The sequence below is a fragment of the Onychostoma macrolepis genome, chromosome 22 (genome assembly GCF_012432095.1).
Source record: "Onychostoma macrolepis isolate SWU-2019 chromosome 22, ASM1243209v1, whole genome shotgun sequence".
Taxonomy (NCBI): domain Eukaryota; kingdom Metazoa; phylum Chordata; class Actinopteri; order Cypriniformes; family Cyprinidae; genus Onychostoma; species Onychostoma macrolepis.
In genome coordinates this window covers 26,764,118-26,783,171 of record NC_081176.1, presented here as the reverse complement: position 1 = coordinate 26,783,171, position 19,054 = coordinate 26,764,118, and the positions used below count along the sequence as shown (strand labels likewise).

Genomic DNA, 19,054 nt, shown 5'->3' with positions numbered 1-19,054 from the left:
TCCTGGCAGTCCCTCTGCTCACCCTCAGCCCACCATCTGTGCGGTGGGATCGCCGCGGGTCTGCCTGTCTCCATCGGCGTTGTGGCTGGGGATCCTCGCCTCGCTTCCAGCCTCTGAGTCCTGGACTCCACCTCGGCCCTCCGACCCAGCGGCTCCACCTCAGCTCCTAGCTCCCTCATCTCCACCGTCGCCCGTCGATCCTCCAGCTCCACCGGGCTCCCTCGGCCCTCCGGATCCTCGGCTTCGCCCGGGCTCATCTGCTCTCCAGCTCCGGCTCGGGCTCCTCCTCCACCTGCTCTGCCGCCGTCAGTCGGCCCCTTGGAGTCGGCGGCCATTCCTCCTCCATGGCTCCTCCCTCCGTCGGCTCCACCCTGGGCCTTCTTCATGGCTGTGGCCTGGGTCCTGCCGGGCTCCTCCTGCTCCGGGTCCCTCCTGTCTTCTCCCTGGCTCCTCCCTCCTTCGTCGCCTCCCTGGTCTCTGTCTGCCGGCCCCCTCCCGGTTGTCCGTCCTCCTCCTGAGCCTCCGCCATTATTCCCACCCATTTCCCCCTCCCCCCCTCCCCCTCTGTTGTTCCACGGTACGAGGACGCACCTTCCGGGAGGGGGGGGGAGTAATGTCACACCCCTGAACTGTCAGTTATGGACTTTTGTTTGTGTTTTCATTCCCCATGTGTGACCTAGTTTCTGTCTCATTTATGGTATCATTAAGTTCAGGTGTGTCTCCTCATTATCCTTAATTACGTTCCCCTTATAAGTTGCATTCAGTTCTGTGTTTCTTTGTCCGATCTCGTCTATGTATGCTTGTGGTGTCTATCCTCTCCTATTGGATTATTGTGGATTATTAAAAGACTGTTTCTCAGTACCCTTCATCGTCGTGCTTCTCTCCCGCACCACACCGTGACAGTTTGCTTTTAGAGATGCGCAGCGGCTCAGCTGTTACTTTATTTAGAACTATTTTCGTTGATGATATAGAGCAAAAATGCAGTACTTGTTTATTGATCTGTTGTATTAAATCAATATCACATTTGCAAACTCCCTTAATAATTATTAAAAGCTGTCACTCTCCTTATCGTGATCTGTGCACAGATGAGAGCGTGCGAGAGTTCTCGAGACTCAAAAGCACGTGCAAATGTGATACATTCCGTCTGAACCTGCTGGAATCTGTAGAATGATTATTACCGGTAATAGCCGCAATCCCGCGCTGTTCTCTAATAATAACCCGACTGTGAATGATGCGAGCGGCGTTACGGTGTTGTCAGTGAGAAGCTGCAGCCGGGGCGGGGATGATTTTTGGTGTGCCAGCAGAACAACAACAGTGCGCTACATGTTTCTTTACCCTTCATTTATCCCTAATAACTAATAGAGTGAACACGGAGCAGTTTTTCCGTGAGCGGGAACACAAAACCCGGAGTGGATACAGAGTGCTTCGAGTGGAGAGAGGAACGTGCTTCCGCTCCACTCCAGGCTTTGATCACACCCCCCTCAGCAGATTGAATACACCTCGTCTTTCCCTAATTTAAGACCTATTCAAGCTAAAATTAAGAAATGTATTACACTATTTGAGAAATGTAAGCCTATTTACAGCCTTAAAATTATGAAAAGCGCATTTAAGACATTAAAAACAGGCGTGAATCCTGCAAATGACTGAAATCCGTTGTAGACTCGCTGCAAGTAATGGAAATCCGTCGTAGAGACGGAGAACTTTAATCCCAGTGTATAGCTGTCTACATATAGGCAATAGGCGCCTTTACGCCCAAAGTATACTTCAGTTTTTACGCTTACTCTAGGGTAGGTATACAGTGCGTTTGACATATTTCGTATATAAGACATTTTAATCGCTCAACTTCTGAAGATGTATAGCACGAACACTGGACAAAGAAGAAAGGTTCTAGTGCGCGCGTTTCGATAGGCTGTGTTCGCGCAAGTTATCGTATGGAGAAAACTTTGAAAGGTAATATGTTTGGTTATAGGAATAAGCTAAACAATTGCATCTTATCAGAAATTGAAAATAGAAAGTGTAAGCAGGAAGCAGTATTTGTGACAAAAATAATGCTTGTCAAATTAAGTACACAGGGGGTAAAAGTACATTTTGAGCTAATTCAACTATTACGATAAATATTCTTTGGTACTGAATAAAAATATAGGCTATGTATCAATATTTAGCTTGCTTTGTCGGCCATCTTGGATGGTTTTCACAATCATGTCTGGGATTGTAAAAGTAAATAATCAAATAAAATTAAAACAAATGTAAAAATTGTAGGGACAGCCCTGCTAAAAAAAATAAATAAAATACAGAAAAAAAAAAACAGCCTATGCTGATTGGCTGGTCTTTGCTGGATTAAGCTCATGCTTATGACTGCAGATGCGCGTTGGCTGTAAGCGCAATAAGCTTTTTATTGCTATTTGAGCATAAGGAACAACATTTATGGGGCAGTTCATTTCAGATTTTGTTGCCGATTTGAAATATGTAATTTAATTGCAAGTTCAGCAAACAGATTTTAAGATTTCAGGATTCCGCCATTCATTTAGTTAGGACTATGTCTTGGATGCCCAAAATAGCTGTCCGGAGGCATTGCAAATATGGCCGCCGACTAAACAGACTTTCATTGAAAGGGACTTTGGTCAAAACCCCTCTGAAACCAGCCTCCTAACCACCTACGACCAACTTAAGACCAGCTAAAACCAGCCAATCAGTTTAGTCAGGGTTTTAGGCTTTTCGTTTTATTCAGCAAAGATGGTTAGAGTCTGGTTGACTTTCGCAATTATGACATCAGGTGTGTTGAAGTCACTTTGGCTTGAGCAAGATTGCAATGTACCATTTCTACATAAAAATTTGCTAAATATTTAACTCTAGCTTGTTTTTTTAACTCTAAGTGTGTTCTGTAAACTGTAACATAATATAGAAGTACGAATTGCATATAATACTGAATGACAGTTGTACAATACAGTGGTATTTTGTACATGCAACAACCCCCAATTCCGAAAACTCTGGGCTTAAAGGGTTACTCCACCCCAAAATGAAAATGAAAAGTTTGTCATTAATCACTTACCCCCATATCGCTCCAAACCCGTAAAAGCTTTGTTCGTCTTCGGAACACAATTTAAGATATTTTGGATGAAAACCGGGAGGCTTGTGACTGTCCCATTGACTGCCAAGTAAATTACACGGTTAAGGCTCAGAAAAGTATGAAAGACATTGTCAAAATAGTCCGTCTACCATTAGTGGTTCAATCTGAGCGTTATGAAGTGACGAGAATACTTTTGCACGTAAAGAAAATAAAAATTACGACTATTCCGAGTCACCGTAGCGCCATTTTGGTGAGTATCTGCTGGACGCAAACTGCTTATGCTGTTCTGTGTCAGCTGCGCCACATGGATACGTTTTCTATGTTTATTTACGCTTTGATTTGAATGAAAACAGCGTATCCGTGTGGTGCGGCTGACACAGAACAGGGTACACAGTTTGCGTCCAGCAGATGCTCACCAAAATGGCGCTACGGTGACTCGGAAGAGACGAATTGTTGTAATAAAGTCGTAATTTTTATTTTCTTTACGTACAAAAGTATTCTCGTCGCTTCATAAAATTCAGATTGAACCACTGATGGCAGATGGACTATTTTGACAATGTCTTTCATACTTTTCTGAGCCTTAACCTTGCAATTTACTTGGCAGACAATGGGACAGTCACAAGCCTCCCGGTTTTCATCCAAAATATCTTAAATTGTGTTCAGAAGACGAACAAAGCTTTTATGGGTTTGGAGCGACATAGGGGTAAATGATTAATGACAAAATTTTCATTTTGGGGTGGAGTAACCCTTTAAAGAAATTTCTGAGTTCAACTCATAAATATAATCTATCCAACATTACTTGAACACACCATTTAGCTTAGAATTGCTCAACTATACAAAAAGTCTACTGTATGTGCACATTCAGGTAAGGTAAAGTCCTAACGCTGCCAAATATCTTAAAAATTTACTTTTACCTTACAAATATTTCAAGGTCATCCTTATCTGTGTACATATAAGTTATGAGCTTTCTAAATACAAAAATTATGACTAAAAAAGATTTACACTAACTCAACTCATCAAAATGTGCATGGTAAAATACTCATACCCTGTGTCTGTTTAAACTCCCAAACTCTCGCACAAATGACATCATAACGGAGGTGGGGAGTGATATCAGTGCTCTGTGTGTGCAGTGAAAGAGCAAAAGAGACAGAAAAGAAGGGAGGAGAGGGGCTGGGGAGGAAAGTGTAGGCTTGAGGTGGGACGTTTTTTTGCAGTTCAGCCAGAGAATGAGGCAGCAGAGAACGGTTTGCGTTTCTGTTGTATTAAGTTAAAGGGGTTTGCAGACAGAAACCAGTGTTTGTTTGTCATTTAAAGACATTGGGGGGGGGGGGGGAACCCTGTGAAATGCTGGACTATTGTCGAGACATTATTCACCTTTCATTAACATATAAAAAAACACAAGCAATTGTGCCAGAGGCAGAGAGGGAAAGAGGTCTGGACTCTACAAACGATTGCTCGCATGCGTCACTCCTTTAGAATCCGAGACAAACGGTGAACGAATCATCCAAAAGCAGCTCACTAGAATCCCGTAGTGCTTTTTTGAATCAAAACCCACATCGCTCACACTGAACTATGATTTATGGGATTACAATAACAAAGCGTCCCAAATCCACTTTACCAGTAACCCTGATTAGAGCTGTCGCATTAAGTGGGTTTAGCCAAAAATCACATACAGCAAGTAAAGCGAGACTAAGACCCTCAGCGACAGATTATTATGCCAATATCTAACCGCATTCCTGATGCGGAGTGTGGAAATGATCACAGATGACTTCACAACCCGTAAACAGACCACAGGCCATCATAAAACAAAAAGAAAATTGAAAATGAGTTTTATGCAATGACTATCCAGAGCAAATAAAAGGAAAAACACTGAATATACAGAAACAATGGAAATTCTGCACATATTTTGATTTAGTAAAGTAACAATGGAGGAAATGGTATAGGCCTATAGTCTAAATTGCAGAAATGTACTTTGCTTTTTACCAATTTTACCAAATAAATAAAATAAAATACTGAAGTATGCATTTTTAATTTGTCTATTTAAAAAAATAAATAAATAAAATTCTTTACCCTATTTATCTATTTATCCACATTGACTTTTTTATTGATTTATTACGTTTTCTAATAATTATTAAAAATTAACAATAACTTATATTATTACATTAAATCATTAATCAGGAATGATTAAAATCATTTGAAATGATAGAAAATCATTGAATTTAAAAAACACTGTATATATGTATTTATTTATTTGATAAGAGGTGTGCTATAACTTAGTGATCAAACTTATGATCTTGGCCTGGTAGATGATGAAACAGGTGTAAAAACATTTCATGTCATTTGTGAGCTGAACATGTACATCGCAAATAAACATTCCTTACTTTGTAGTAAGAGTGGGGCTACTTTGAATAGAGCGACTCGCACACACACTGTTCTGTTTCCCAGCATTCCCTGCCTGTGTCCTCAAAGGCCCTGACTTGCAAAATCATTGTAACAAGAGTCCAAGAATCAGAATGACTGATCAAGCAGACAAGAACCTCCTTTGTGTCTTCCCCAAAGCACAACAAACCCCAAAACAGCACTTCAAATTAAGCTATCGACTCCTAAGCAGAGATTCAAAAACAAAAACCAGCTCGTCTTCACCTCAAGTCAACTGTCTTCATTTATATTTTATGGCACTAAAGCCCGACAAACCTAACTAGTAAATCTACAGGGTTTCAGTTGCGTTTCCCAGACGTCAGAAATCACTCAGGAAGTGTAATCCAAGCATTTAAAATGTCGTTTTTGAGGGCTCTCCCAACAGTCCCGTAAAGCACGCTAATGCTCAGGGACGTGCCGTCATCACTCTCTCAGCGGCCGAAGGAATGGGAAGAACTACAGCCATGTTAAATTAATCACAAGAGCTCAGAAAGACTGCGACAGAGAGGGGAGGCTGTAAACTGCTGGTTTTGGGTTTGTGGTCATTACAACCATCACCGTTTCCCGCTCCAGGACTGTAAAACGTCTCGCCAGATCGTCGTGACTGCATCCATGTCATTTACTCAGAAAAAAAGGCCCAAATGCCACTTGACCAGCCATTCAAGTGTACAAATTTCCAGAGAAATGGAATACATTGTACAGACAAATACATACTTGGTTTAAGGACTAAACACTTCAAACTGAAAGTGTCATCACTAGTGGTCAACCGATATGACGTGGTACCCTGATATGCTAACGAACACGTTTACCAAGGCTGACAGTAGATTTTTAAACCGTAACAAGAAGAAACTATTCTATTAATTGGCCAATTATGGTCAAACTGGCAAATGACTTAAGATATTTAGTCTTGTTTCCAGGGGGAAAAAACTAAATTAAGTGCATTTTGCTTAAAACAAGTAAAATGATCTGCCAGTGGGGTAAGTAAAAGTTAAAACAAGAGTAATTTTGCTTATCTAGTAAAAGTATCTTGATTTAAGAATTTAGATATATTTTGACTAGAAACATTTTTATTGTTACTTACAGAAATGAGAAAGCATATGATTCTAGATGGTGCTATGGGGTGATTTTATTGTGCAGTAGCTTACACCAGGGGTTTACTGCTGTCTCTTTAAGACTGAATGCATGGATCCAATATACAGTTACACATGCTTTTTCTTTCTCAACTCTTTATGTTCACTTAAGACATAGCATTGTGTTTACGTGGATACTGGCCAAGACAGGTATTTTCGGCATAATTCAGTGTGGGTTTAACCCGTTTACGCGCACTAAGCCGCAAAAAAAAAAAAACTATTTGATAGGTGGATTTATGTCTGAAAAAAGAGCTGTTTGAGAGGTGGGTTTAATGTGAGCTTGCTTTGGGTGTGAGCGCACAGAAACCGTCTCTTAGAAAGTGCTCTTTTGTGTCTTCTTGCGCTTGAATTATTTAAAACTGTTTAAATTGGTAAGACTTAACATATGCAAATGATACACGGTGTCAGTTTTTATGAGTGTCTTTGACGCTGAATTATTTGCAGGAATTTCCCACATTATTAGCACGAAACCTGCGGGAATGAGTAAAATTATGAGCAATACCCACAATCCTGCACCGAACATTCAAGCCCTGGTGAAATATTGGCCGATATGTCATCCTTACCACTAGCTTGTCGTACTAGACTTCAACAAAAAGTCGCAGAATGAAGAAAGCTAATTTAGACATGCTTGCTTGAGAATTTATTTTCTGGACTGTAGCTACATGATGCACATGATCTGTGTTTAATGTAAACACAGCTTCCACAATACTTCTACAAAAAATGTACACTTTTCTGCAAGATTTCACAACTTTCAGAAAGCATTTAAAATAAAAAAGAAACAAACTTTTGTAATAGCGGATTTATTATTAATTTTATATCATTATTGATTAGGGTTGCACAGGGGCGTAAAATTTCTGGTAAATTTCCAGAATTTTTCTGCTCTTTTGCAACCCTAATATCGATAGACCAATATATTAGCCAATACATTTTGAGATTATTGGCATGTCTCTGTTTGGCCAATTTGTCACAAAATCTAGCGACATTTCATTTTTATTTATTTTTAAACCACCTCGTTCTCTAGATACTGGTATCGGCATTGGCCATTAAAAACATGTTATATTAGCATATTAGTTGACCACTACATTATCTGTTGTAACATTTTCTAGATATCTATAATGCATATTTAATAAGCTGATGCAAATTCATATGCATATCAACTAATTTGCACACACAGAACTTAAATCAGCATTTTAACATTCACTTTTAGCCTCTGAAGCATTTCGATCCAAAAGCATCTCCACACTCAACCGAAGGTCGTACCCTGAGGGCACGTCTCACTGTGCGCTGAATGAAAAGGTGTTGCGAGTCAAGGTTCAACTGAAGGACTCGCTGTGGGAATGAGCTTTATATAGACTTACCTGCTGGGAGCCCGAGACCGCAATGACTGTTAACGCTCACGCTGCTGGATCACCTGAAACAAACAAACATAAACACACAACCATCATCCAAAGTGATAAATGCTGCCAAACACCTGGAAGTAAGAAAGGAAACATCAGCTACTAGTAGATTTTGCTCAGACGGCAGAGGTTTATCAAAGCTCTTCAAATAACTAGGTGTACTTCCTCCATGATCTGATGTAGCCTACTTTGTTATCTCTCCAAACACTTGGAATGCACACAAAAGCCAAAAGATTAAAAACGTAGACAGTCAACCCTCTAGTCAACCCCCTCAAGTCAATAAATGCCAAAATATAGTCAGGCCAAAAATCTTAAAATTCTAACTCCTGCAGATAAACCTCGAGGAATCATGCTAAACATTCTTAGTGCACCTCTTCTGCATGCCACACTTCATAGTGTCAACACGGTTTCATTACTGGGGAACAATAACACATTGACAGTTTTTTGTTCTTGTAGTTTTTTTTAGTTAACATACATTTTGCAAGCTAACAACTCAACGTACAAGCTTACCACACCACTAACCAATTAACCTGCTAATTTAAGGCCTTTTCAAATAAAGAACGAGAACTATATTAGAGTCTTTGCACACTGAGCCCAAAATTCTCGTCTGAAATTTTTGCACGTTAAAAAATAAATACGACCTCATGTTGTGTCAATCATGTTTACACACTGCCTCCGAAAGTTTCATCCATCATAAAAAAAATTCGGATCAGGTTCGATTTTCTGCGTTTTCGCATCTGTAGCAAGCATTTTGATAGGAAAGGATGACGAATACGAAAAAAAACATATTTCTGACTCAATGTGCAAGGACCTTAATGGACGATAACATTCTGTTTATTATAAGCGCATACTGTAGTTTTTTTCTGTCTGCCAATTTCAACGCTCAAGCGCTTCATATCTAGCTGGATTCTGATTGGCTGTCAGAATTTTTATCGTTCATCAGCTAGAAAAAAAAAATGCTCGAAAAGTGATTCCAACAATATTGTTACAGTTGTGGTGTGGACTTCTCTATTCTCTCCCTCCGCTATTATCACTATCATCCTTCAGGTGAATGGCCCTTTAGCCAAATATTGTTACTGTTCAGTTATACAGATGTATATGCATTATATGTTTTTCTTTGATGAGGCAATACAAACTGCTACCCTCAGTGGACAGACTCAACTCAATAGATGGACTAAATAGTTACAGCACTTTATTAACAAAAGCAGCATAATGATTTGTCTGTGGTTGGGGTTTGGTCACATTTATTGTTATTTAGGAAATTGTTGTCATTAGAAATTCGCACAAATCGAGAATTTTAGCCTGAGGGCGAAAGATTTTCCCACACAGATTTCCTATGAAGTTTAAGTTGGTCAAGTGAATTCACGATTTTAACACCAGAAAGCTTTGTTTAAAAGTAAAAGGCTGTGTGAGCTAAATTGCTACACTATTGACAATGGACTTTTTTGCCCGCAAAATTCCACCAAAGTGTGACTGCATTTTTCCTTTAAAATTTGCCAACACCAAAAAAAAAAAAAAAAAACACATTACACCAGTCGTACCACACCAAAATGTTGATTACATTTATATTTGAGGAAGTAGGAGTGACAACTTTATTTTGTTTACACAAACGGGATTGACACCTGTGAATAAATGTGACATTTTTCCTATTGCTCTCTTTCATACTAAGAGACAGTAAGAGCTCAACAGACCTCCATCAAAGAGCTCAGCCGAGGGGAAAAACCCACCAAATTGACCCTGTCTAGAGCCCTCGGGGAGTTCCGCAGCATGTGATAACCATCTTTATCGTCTGTACCAACACATCTGTCTAAACACTGCTAGGTCAACCACACAGTGGGTAGTAAATGCAGTGAGTCCCTACGTTATTTCACTCGGTATGTCCGATTATGATACGCTCTATACAAATAAAGGATCCAAATGGGTTGGGAACCATAGAAGATTTTGGGTTTGCAAAGAACTTCTAAGTGAACGGTTCTTAAAAGAACCACTTGTTTTTGTCTCATCTTAATAATCTGAAGAAACTTTTCACTCTCAAAAATAAAGATTCCTAAGGGGAGTTTTCACAACAATGCCATAGACGAACCAAATTGTTGGTCCCCAAAAGAACCTTTTTAAAACTATTTTTAAAAAAAATGTAAAGAACCATTTTTCCACTTTAAAAAGCCTTATGTGCAACTGAAAGATTCCATGGATGTTAATGGTTCTTTATGGAACCACTGACACCAATAAAGGACCTTTATTTTTAAGAGGTTATGAAATTCAATGTTCACTAAACTCAAATTTGTTTAATCCCGTTATGCTACATGCAGATAATTCGGTCACGCTCCACTCACAGTGCTGATGGGGTTCAGGGTCACTTAGATAACATCAGCACTTACATAATTGTGTCTGGCCTGTGTTGTCCTACAGACAGCTGGTGGCCCCTGAGGCGAGGTGATTCCTGCTCTGCCACTTATGCAAGTTTGCTAGCCACATTTCAGTTGCAACCCGAAACAATTAGCATCTGTTTTCACACTTCCAGACCTTTTTTGGCTGAGGAACCCATTCAATTTGGGGTTTTACTGCAGAGAGCTCTCAGTTATTTTAAAACACCGTGCCAATTGTGGGAAATTGGGATGCTTATGCAACACTGGATTGTTAGTGTGATTCTGTCAGACAGCTCTGAAATTCACAGACTCTCATTCGTGTGGTGGGCTCTTTTCATCACCCTGAGCATTATAAGAGGACTTTGCTGAGATTTTGTGGCGTATTTGGGTAGCCCAAACCATCATTACTCTAGTCTCAACCTCAGACGGCACACCCACTGTCTGTTCGCTGGATGCTTGCCTACAAAAACGGCAGAAATCACCAGTTCCAATCTGATTAGGGTTTGTCACGAATTCTGAACGATATTACTATATTAGTCTGGGAAATGCATGAGGTATACATGTGATACTGCCAGTCTGTGGTTGTCAGACATGGTCTGAACCCAACAGACTGATCAAAGAGCTGAGAGGAAGTCCACTTTGAACGGCTGACAAAGTATATTTGACAGACTTATGGGCAGATGAGTGTTCAGTAAACCATCTCAATATGTAAGTATCGCTCTATGCCAGAACAGATGGTTCTTCAGATCCCTTCAATAAATGATAAAACCCCCTCAGGACCACTGCAGTGGACTGACAAGCCTTGACAATATGAATACATTCATGCCAGTGTTTGCAAGGGTACTTTTGAACGGAGATGGATCTCTGTGCCGTTACGTAGCGGCAATGCAATCCTCTACCTATCCCTACCTAGCTTACACGGCATGACATAATGGGTCTTAATTACAGTCTTAATCACTTTAGCATAAAAATAGTAGTAGTGAAACATGCCTTCTAGACCAATAACAGCAAGTTTTCCTGCTACCAGGAATTTCAATTGTATTCATGCTAGAGTCTATGGGCTGAAAATTCAACCCAAAATGTTTTCTATTTCATTTCAAATGTAGTATTTTTTGTATATAAAAATATAAAAATCGTGTATTGTTTAATAAACATATGAATTATATACTTTGGTTCTTCATCAAAGTCATTACGAATCATGATATGAATCATAAGTAACAAATAAACTGGTCCATCTTAAAACTAATCCATCGTCCTCAATGTGTATCGAGCTGTATAGGCATATAAATAAATTACTTAATTCAAAACAAATATAACTCTAGTAAATACCATTTGTTTGACTGTGAATTACCTTACCATATAGTAAAAATAATAATAATTACAATACTTAAAATGTACAGTAAAATTATATGGGTTTTGGAAGTAAAAGTATGAATTATCATACAGCCTAATATATGGTGAAAATCATTATACATTTTACATAAATCATATTTTTACATTATAAACAGTGTTAAAATGATTTTCTTGCTTTTAGAAAAATACAAAAATGATCTTATTTATGCTGAAAAAGTTTCTCAGAAGTTCCTGCATGCATCAATTGGAACATATTTGATCAAATGTGTGTTTTGTTTTATGTTGTTTAGTTAATGTTTATACCAGTTTTAGTGTGTGATGTTTTATGTTTTATGTGAACTTTGATTTATCCTGTGCACAGTAAAAAGAGTTTTTTAGTTTATTTATTTTTACAGAAAAACCTGTTGGTTTATTAAGTTACCTTACCATACACATTGGAAAATTGGAAATGGTTATTTTTTTGACCCTGGCCACCATCTATATACACAAGTATGGACATGTCACTTACGATGAACTCGGATTCATCATGTGGTTTTCTACAGTACCACCTGTATTTGTTATTCTCATTATCAGTACATTTTAAAGTAAAGAGCAGATTTTGGTACTTCAAGTAAATAGGTATAGCAACATTTTATCAATTAATGAAATATATCGTTATAAGTTGTAAAATACACAGGTATCTCGTAATACCGTAACACTGTTGCAGTATTTTGTTTACAGTGAATTTCTGGCAACCAAAGCTGTCTTTTTTTTTTTTTTTACAGTGTGATTTTGTTTTACTACCTGTATTGTTATGCTGATAAGTATAGTTTAAGGCACAAAGCAGATTTTAGTAGTTTAGATATGTTTGTATAGTAACATTATAACAATTAATGATCTATAGACTTATAGAACTATAAAACAAGCACCTAAATGCTTGAAACATTCAGTTTTTACCGTAAAGTAAACAGGATTTTTAAATGAGGAAAACTATACATTTAAAAAAAAATAATAAAGAAATAATTATTGATTGGTATACATCAGCTAGTATACTTTGTTTACTGACAGTGCTTGGTAAACAGGGTTTTAATGGTCCATCACTACCACAATGAAACACTGCCAGTGCACCAAAGAGGAAAACCTGCTTTTAACTCGTCTGACGTTTATCTGATGTAGTGACTCAGAATCCCCTGGGAATGAGCAGCTCAATGGTGACGAGAAACTCTGTATGTAGTGACCGTAGCCAAAGCACAAACACATACAAACACTCAGTGGAGATACGAGGTCGTTGCAATCTCACAGCTGGAGCAGATGGGCTGGCGACCTTTTGCTCCAATGAAAGGATGAGATTTTTAAACAAACAGCATGAGGTTTATGTAAATCAGCCTGTCACTGCATCAAAGGGTGCTTCCTAACTTTTAATACAGCCTAAGTAACTGATTTATCTAATAAATGTATGAAGTTCTAATGAAATACAGACTCATTTCAGAGAAAAAATGGGTGCGACCACTAAAAAAACAGAAACCATGTTAGATCTGTTCATCAAAAAATGAAAAATTTGTCATTATTTACTCATCCTAATGTTGTTCCAGACCCTTATGCTATTATTTTTTCTGTACATTTCAAGAGGAGAAACTTTTTAAATAATCGTTTCAGTCCAACTATTTCAGTTGTCCCTTACACAAAACCATCTTATGAATTCACAAAACATATGAACATCATTTTTTGCTCAACTATCTCTTAAAAAGTCAGTTGATGTATGTTTATATACTGGTATGAAATCACTAAATTGCTAATCGCATCAAAGATCTTCAGTCACACCCTTATGTTACATGATTTGTATCTTACAGACATGACTGTGGCGATGGGAGGGTTTCGGTTCATCTAGCACTGAAAAAGCAACTGATCTGATACACATAGATCTCCTGCGAGGCGTGAGGACTGCACACACCCAAACACACAGATGGACGAGAGAGGGAAACAACTGTGACCTTTTCATGCACTGTCAGGCTCATTTCTGTGTCAATCTTTTGTTTTAACAATGCAAATGAGCACAAAATATGCCAAATGTCATGTTGAACCACTCATGTGGATCCCAAACGTCCCTTACCACATAACCTTTCTTCCCTGAAGCACTTACAATAAAGAAAAGCTCTCTTTAATCCAATAATGCTAGTACATACAGAGAAAAACTAATAGGGTCGTTCAAAAAAGTAATTGATTTCAAGATGGTGTTGGTGATTAACAGCTACTGTTGTAACAAAATTTAGTGTAAAAGTTCATGCAAATGAACAGCAATGTGGCAAATGCCAATGGGAGCAAAGACATTAGCCGGGTTTCCATCCAAAGTTGTGAATTTAATTTATGCGCAAAATTGGAATATTGCATTAAAAAGAAATTTTGCGAAAAGCACTGTTTCCATCCAGTGAGTCAAAGAGAACAAAATTGTCACTTCCTGATAAACCGCCACTAAATATCACTAAGACAAGTAGGAGAAGCCACTGAATATAATTATTTTCATGTATAATAAATTACTTGCGCCTCAGAGTAAGCAAACAAAGCACAATAAATGTGGTCATTGCTAGCGAAGGTGGATGCCTGTTGTTTGGGAACGCAGTCATGCAAGACAGTTCTGGAAGGCAATTATACAGAAATACTTTGACGACAGACTTTGCTTGGGCATTTAAGAATGACCATAAGAACATTTCAGATACTGTGCAAGAAGATCGGTCCGCTGGTTAGTCAGGTTATGCTGTCCCATCTCACAAAGTCACAAAGTTTGATGCACATGGAGGAATTTTTTCGGCAAATGTGTTTTTCTCCCATTATTCGCATTGTCAAAATTCACCGAGTCAAAAACCACCTCAAGAGAGCGTAAAAACCTTTTTGCGAATAAATGCATTTTTTTCTAAATTTGGCATTTCTATCACTCGTTTATGATACTTCAAAATGCACAACAGTGTGATGGAAACATAGCTACTGAGTTGCCTCTGATACAATCAAACATCTACTAGGTGGGGAAAAAATATGCAAAATTTACTAATTAGCCGTCTTAAGGAAGCCCTGCATAAATGCACTGGATTCCTAGTTCACATAATAGACATTTGAAGCAATTTACGTAAGGGTGTTTTTAGACTTTTAGGTCAGTGGTTCTCAAACTTTTTATACCAAGTACACCCCCCGGAAAATATTTGGCTCTCCAAGTACTACCATAAAGACCAACATTAAAATGCAGTAGTGTAGTAGGCCTAACTATTCAGCTACAGCTCTGCATAGTTCAAAAACGAGGTAGTTTTATTCCTAAAAAGAATATTTATTGCTGTCAGCCATTTAACATTGTAAATACACAGTTTGAACATTAACACTGCACAGTGCTTACAAACAGGTAAATAGTGTTTAAATTAAAATGTGTTGTACCTAAAAGTTAAATAAAAACTGTATTGTACTTGATTGTATTGAAATGTATTGTGTTTTAACATTAATTTCCAAGCGTGATTGCCCTGTTCATATGCCTAAGCCATTGGACTACGACCCTGCTAATTGGGGCCCACTGTCCTGCAGAGTTTAGCTACATCCCTAATCAAACACACCTGAACCAGCCTTCAGGATAACTTGGGGGGGGAATATCACAGGCTGGGTGTTCTGAAGGAGGTTGGAAATAAGGAACAGGGTTGAAGAACTAGGGCCTAAACAAACCAAGCTATGGAAGAAAATGTGTCAGGTTCTGAAACTAACATTCCAGACGACCCAGGTTCAGTTAAGAAAATGCTAATTTGTAGGTGAGGTGGGAGATGGGAATGCTCAAGTCCACTTTTGACCTCAAAGCATTCCAAACCATTCTAGTCATACTGCATTCCTGATAATCTGGATAATAACCAATACAATGCTGTTTTAGATGCCACCATTTTGGGAATGACTTAAAATAGCACTTCTCAATGCAGATCAATCTGCTCCAACTTTACAATTGAAATGTCTAACTTCTAGTACCATTCCCAAAAAAGTGGAGGTGGGAGAACCAATCCTGCTCCTGGAGGGCCACTGTACAGCGAGTTTAGCTCCAACTCCAATTAAACACACCTGAACCAAGGTAATCAAGGTCTTCAAGATTTCTAGAAACTTCCAGGCCGGAATGTTGGGACAAGCTGGAGCTGAATTCTGGAGGACTTTGGCTTCCAGGACCAGGATTGGACAATCCAGTTCTAGCTGATATGCAAGAGAAGTTCCAAAATAGCTGGATGGAACACAACAGAATGGAAATGATTGATGGGGTCTCAAAGTGCTGTTACTATTTTTGATAATCTTAAAAAGGGTTGATGTAAAAAATAAAAAAATAAAAACTGCACAGGATACAATGTACTGGTCAAAGTTGTCCTAAAAATGTCCACAAAAAAAATTGTCAAGGAACCATCAAAGATCTTTTTTTTTTGACAATGTTTTTCTATCCGTAAACTTACTGGCCCACCAAAAACTCAGATTGAGAGGCAGATGTGATCTTGCGAAATGTCACTCTTGGCTGATGATACACAAGCATCATGCAAGCACTACCTCAAAAAACATCCAAATACTACAACTCCAACTCTCCCAGATCGTTCCAATGGGGAAAATAGTCATTCTTGTCAAGGTTTGTGTGACACAGGCCATGGACCAGATCCATCCGGTGCACTGCCGTCATCACAGAGACCCATCTTGTGACATCACAGGGTCACTGGTTTCCCCTTCCTCCCTGAATAGAGCCATCACAATGACTGCTCCATGAGATCATACAGGGTGACCTACATGCATCCATTGACAAAAGACAAATTCAAGGGAAGAAAGTGACACCATCAACATTGTCTTTCTTCAAAGCCTGTTGTGTCAGCTTCGTAACCCACGAGACCATCTGTCAAAAAGAAAAAGAGCACTTCCTGTCCACTTAATCGAGAATAGGAAGAGGAAATGGAATGCTTTCCTGTCCCTGCAGAGGATTGCATCTCTGTCACTCAAAAACACTCACAGCAAAACAAATGCATAGGTTTGAAGCAACTAGCTAGAAGTAGCACTATTGCTAACTACTACATTTCCCAGTAGAGCGACAATAGTTCAGCTGTTCGCACAATATTGTAGCTAGCCTGCTTTAATACTTCAATTAAGCAGTGTTGTACCACCACAACAAAATACTAAACTGCCATTTAAAATATCTTATCCTCATCTCAACATTAGGAAATTTGATCCATTTTAGATAATTAGTTCATTCAGAAGGTTGATTTAAATAGTTTAAAAAAAATAAATGTTTTATTTAATAGTTTAGTGTTGCCAACTCATTTATGACTAGCTTGATTGCACAATTAGGAGCAGCTAGCTGCTAGCAACAGTTAACTTGTATCTACAGTTGCTTCCCCATCCCTGATATCTGTTTTCACGGCCACACATCCTCAGTGGAAACTCTGATATGAGTTTGGAGCTGTGCTTTGATAAGCCTGAGACCAGCAGGGCTTGGTTATCTCACAGTGAACCGTCTGCTTCTCACCATCAGGAAAATGTTGTGACGTGAATGCATCATCCTGTATATGTGAGGATTTGTTTGCTATACTTTGAGGTAAAATGTTTCAAAATATCCACACAAATACAGTTAAACCTATTCAAAATTACGTACTTAAGTTTAAGTACTTAAGACAAACAACAGTAGGAGACTCCTCACACAATGAAATCAGCTTTACTCAGGGAGGGGGTCAGTGTGTGCTTACTGTCAAAATACCAATGCTAAACTAGCACAACGACCCATGACAGGGTTTGATTGATGCTGGTCAGTTTAAGAACTGAGAGCGTCACATAGAGATCGTGGCTCAATACCAAAAGCCTTTGGGGTTTGTTGGTCGGCAATAACGGTCTTGAGAGAGAGTGAAACTAGAGTCAGTTTTCCAGTAATTTTTTTTCTAAGGTGATTACACATTACAAACTTGATGCTGGTGTTGCATTTTACAGAAGACTCTGACTGCAAAAACAGCAGGGAAAAGACTGCGAAATATCAAGAGGAACATCTACTACCATAAATGCCAAGAAAATACAATCTCAGGCAGACAGAACCTGCTGTGCCACGTACTTTCATGGTCATTTTTAAGAGTAAACTGCTGCCTCGTCCTTGACTAAATTGCCACATCCAGGAAACGGCCTGTAAGTGGTAAAGAGCTGGTGGAAAAGAGTGTACATTTAGACCTCAGTCATTATGCAAGAACGCTGCCCTGCATTTGCTCTTTAAATCTTTCAGTGTTATGTCCAGTTTAGCAACACTATAGCAAAATTAGAACATCATAACGCAAGTGTTAACCGCAGATGAAGAGTGGGCCCTGCCCTGTAAACAGTGCTATGAGAACAAACTGCAATATCCTTCTCCATTAAACTAGCCTCACCCATAGCCCATCTTATGGGTCAATAACATTTTCAGTCTTTTTTTAGTCTATCAGCATATTAAAAACATGCATAGAATTACGTAAATGCACCTATTATGAGCATGTTTTTAATTTCTGAATTAAAATTCATGTTTCTAGTTATAAGAGGCACTAAAAAGCCTTTATAAAAGTTACAACTTAGTAGACTGGCAAAATCTTGGCAAGTAAAAAAAAAAAAAAATGTGGTGTGACAAAAAAAAAAAAACAGACTATCAAGGTTAATAATTCTCTTAAATTTACGATAATTTTACCCTTTAGACAAGGCAAGTTTAGTTCAGTTTGTAAAATGTCACGTGGTGCAACTCAATATTTATACATTATTTTTATATTTATAGTCACGTATGAAAAGTGTAAGGAAAATAGGTTTTTACATTTTACTTGATGGTCGCACCACATGACAGTTTTAGAGAAATTTTATTATTTTTTCTTTTTATCTTTTCTTGACGTTAACGTGTGATTTTTAACATGGACACGCTCAAATGTGAACCAGACTTTATCAATAGTCAAACGTCTACCTTGGCAAGACTAGACTTCACCAGACAGAATCTGTGAGAGACTGACGGACAGCGACACTGCCATAAATTTCACCAGATCAGACACACAAACTTGCATCAACCGCTGCAATGTGACCACAGGCCAACCTCTGCTGTTACTCTACTATTAACTTTATCCATTACGACAGGATGCAACGAGCTGGATAAAAACAGCCATGCTTCTTCTCCATGAACTTGGACACACAGCCTACAATCAAAGGACTGTGGTCAAATAGCAGTGCGTTTGTTTGTTGAGTTTGTGTTGCGTGCAGATCGTTTATATCATTTTATGCCAACTCAAAGCTGGTTGTGCTTATCAGATATCTGTACAGGGCAGCTAGTGTCTGTGATGAACGATCCCTGTGATCCCTGATGTACACGGTGAA

General features: G+C 38.7%; 1 protein-coding gene across 2 annotated transcripts in view; it reads right to left on the bottom strand.

The window, feature by feature from the left end:
• Positions 1-19,054, bottom strand: part of add3a (adducin 3 (gamma) a) — a 106,178-nt gene that overhangs the window by 72,354 nt on the left and 14,770 nt on the right. The window contains exon 2 of one of the 2 annotated variants that reach the window (XM_058759659.1): positions 7,974-8,026. The exons of the other annotated variant lie outside the window; for it this stretch is intronic. The gene's annotated coding sequence lies outside the window, so the exon portion shown is untranslated. The remainder of the gene's footprint in view (positions 1-7,973; positions 8,027-19,054) is intronic. 2 annotated transcript variants of the gene reach the window in all.